The sequence below is a fragment of the Mustela nigripes genome, chromosome 12, assembly GCF_022355385.1.
Source record: "Mustela nigripes isolate SB6536 chromosome 12, MUSNIG.SB6536, whole genome shotgun sequence".
Classification (NCBI taxonomy): Eukaryota; Metazoa; Chordata; class Mammalia; order Carnivora; family Mustelidae; genus Mustela; species Mustela nigripes.
In genome coordinates, this window is record NC_081568.1 from 115,786,500 (window position 1) to 115,790,005 (window position 3,506).

General features: G+C 35.1%; 1 long non-coding RNA gene across 7 annotated transcripts in view; it reads right to left on the reverse strand.

Moving 5' to 3' along the window:
- Positions 1-2,089: 2,089 nt before the first annotated feature.
- The window catches only part of LOC132027986 (uncharacterized), a 240,311-nt gene continuing 238,894 nt past the window's right edge, over positions 2,090-3,506 (reverse strand). For all 7 annotated transcript variants that reach the window (XR_009407300.1, XR_009407298.1, XR_009407299.1 and 4 more), the window contains one exon: positions 2,090-2,358. This is a non-coding gene — a long non-coding RNA (uncharacterized LOC132027986). The remainder of the gene's footprint in view (positions 2,359-3,506) is intronic.

A 3,506-nucleotide genomic window follows, 5' to 3' on the forward strand; every position in this document is an offset into this window, starting at 1 on the left:
GTTTCTACTCTCTCTTCCTGAGACCTGTCTTGGAAAGATCTCCTATTCAGGGAAGTAATTACTACCAGTTAAAGTCTAAAACAGAATTTGAATTTAGTCTATTCTATTTGCTATATTCTGGAAGACTAAACGAAAGAATCTATAGCCAGCTCTACAAAAGGTCATGGGTGAGTCCTGGGTAAAATAGCATTGTTTACAGATTTTTTAGTGAAGAGATTAGCTGTCATTTATTTTCACATACCTAACTGAGGAGCTTTAGTGGTTCCCAGCAAGAGTGTGTTCTCGTCTCTTTCTTAGCCTGTCACATCCTTGTCAGTTTCAATAAAATTACTTACCTGAATTATGCAAATGAGGTTTTGTTATGTCCAGCTCCCATTATTGTTCATCTCCACTACAGCTGAAAATTCTAGCGGACCCCTTGCTTACACTGTCTGATTCCAGGACTCCTTAGGTCAAGACCTTTCAACCTCAGAGCTTGACTTATGCCACAACCATTTGACAAATCGCCTAGACCCTCACAAAAGCCGGTTGAGCTCCAGAGTGGCTGCTCTCTCTATACATCACTGTTTCTCTGTTTTGACATTTCCTTCTCACTTTTCCTCTCAGTAATTAGACAAAGGGAGAAAAAGACATTTGTGTTCAAAGAATGCTTTCATTTAGGACTGTGATAAATGGCTCCCCTTTCCAAGAAGCTGCGATCCCACTGCGGGACAGAAGGTTCCTTCACAAGGGGGCCTGGACAGCGGAGGCCGCCCACCAAAGCCTTCCCGGACGTCAGCTTTGCCTCTAAAAAGGCTGCAGAGAGTGTCCAATGATCTTATCTGTGTTTTCAGTAAAACCAAAAAAGGGAAAACGTGGCATAAACTACCCATGTTAAAGCTATCAGAGTTGTAAACATTAGGACATTAAGTATTCCTAGGAATGTTTGGTGTTGGCAAACAAATTTGGAATACAAAGGCATTATTTTTTTCTATTTTATTATATTTTTTATATTTTATCATATTTTAATGTCACCTTAGTACCTTTTATTTTATTCTATTTTTCATATTTTATTGTATTTTTTAATGTCACCTTAGTACCATGAAGAAGTCTCTGTTCAAGTATTAAATTTCAGATTATCATATGTCCCACTCCCCACTATGTTTCATACATCGTCTTGAAAAAGAATGAATTAACAGAGCGATCAGAGAGCTGACATTTTAGTAGCCCATGACAAATTTGGAATATTTGTGGGGATGTTTGATCATATTCTTTTAAAAATAAAATACAACTCTATCATGTCGCAAAAGGGAAAACTGGCATTGTAATAAAAAAAATTTTTAATAGAGAGTAATTTATGTCAACCATGTTTTCATAAGCTTCTTTCACAGTAATGAGTTAATGTTTATTGTTCCACTGGGGAAGAAAGATTGCCAAACATGCAAAATAATTGGAACTGCATGTGACTCAACTGTTGAGAGTTTCGGTGAAGAATTAGCATGTTCCTGTTCATGCTATAGTTAATCTGTCGCCTTTGCTCATGATAGTGCATTAATTAGAAAATCACCAAATGACATTCCCAAATGAGGCAAATTACCTCTATGATCTGATATCCTACTTGATTAAATAAACCAACAAATTTACCTTTGAAGTTTAAGGTATGATATGAAACTTTATTTATAATTGAAGGGGAGAAACATCAAGAAAATGTGGGATTTTTAAAAATATTCATTAAAAGTTGGCATATGGCATTTATCTGATTCATTTAGACTCATTTAACTTAGCCTTGTGAACTTAGGGCAGTTTAAATATTTGCAAGAGAGAATTATTTTTATATCATATGAATTTTAGTAATTAATAGATCTTACTTCTTACAGTAGATCTTAAATAGTACCTACTAATGGATTTACAGTAACTGTTTTTAATAAAAAGGAAACTTGGCATATGATTTTTAAAAGACAATGTCAATTTATGTAAACAAACTATTTGTGATATCTTCCTCCTGGGTTTAGCTGGGGGAGCTAAAACAATGTAAGAGGAAAAGTATGTCAGAGCTCCTATCTCCAAAGTCAAAACCAAGCCAAAGGAGTAATCAGTTTCATTTGGATTTTTATTGAAATCTTTGTGAGGGAACAGGGTCTTTAGATATTTCCCATGTAAAAGGCACTAGACCAGGCAGCATGTTATGCTTGAAATAATGTACCCTCGAGCCTAAAGACCATGATACATTCCACTTCAAAGATCTTTTCCAACATGAGGGAATGCATTTAGTGAGAAAGGGAAGCCATGGGAACTCATTTGGTAAACTTTAACTGATACAGTATATGCTCAGTTTCTGGTTTCCATTCATTCTGTGGATTGAAGAGAGCACAGGTGAACCTGCCAATGCAGAATGGAAAATGAATATCAGTAAAACCTCCCAGATCCAATATTTAAAGAGGAGCATAGCTTAATGTGAAAGAGAGTTCACTGTCTTTGATAAATAGGAAGTAATAATTAGACATATACGTTCTCATAACAGTACAAAAAACTAGAACTTTAAGTGTAAGGATATCCTTAACTGGAACTGTGTATGTGTTATTAACTGATTCTAAAGACTTCTGGGACATCTCTTTTGACTAGATTTTATATGCTCTAATATCAATACACTCAAGTTTTTTTTAAAAGTTTGCTCTATTATTTTTAGTGACTTACTATATGCTTCCACATGAGTTCTGTCAACAAAGTAGATCTTTATTTTTAAAGCAAAAATGCCTGCTTTTTCTGATGGATCATAATAAAATTATTTTCTCTCTTAATTTTAAAGAAGGAATATATGATTTAATTCTTTATTTAACATGATGATCTCTTTCAAAAGATGGTCATGATTTTTCAGAGAAGTCATAGCCAAAATTTATCTACTCCCTAAGTATGCCATTTCCTAAGATGCCATTTCCTTAAAGGCAGTGATAATATTATATTTCCTAAATACTCAGTAAATGTTCATCAAAGATTAATTTTAACTTAACAACCATTATATGTTACTCATTTCTGCTCCTGGGAAGCTCACAGTCTAAAAATAAAAACAAAAACAGAAACAGCAAGCAAAATAATGATAAAACAAAGAAGGAAGCTCAAATGATACCTGAACAATGATAAGAAATTACTTACCAATATGATTATCAGAGTAGCTGGTGGAAAGGAAACATACCTATCATGGACTATGAAGTACCTACTAAATTCTACTTGTTAGCCTAGTGAAATAATATTCTGGCCTTAGTTTAGATGCCCCTCTAAAATTTTAGTTGAATTTTCCATGATCCTGAACAACTATTTGTTGTTGTTGTTCAGTGGGTTGAAGCCTCTGCCTTTGGCTCAGGTCATGATCCCGGGGTCCTGGGATCGAGCCCCGCATCGGGATCTCTGCTCAGCGGGGAGCCTGCTTCTCTCTCTCTCTGCCTGCCTCTCTGCCTACTTGTGATTTCTGTCAAATAAATAAATTTTTTTTAAAAAAGAGTCTGTTTAAAAAAAAAAGGGGGGGGGGGGGG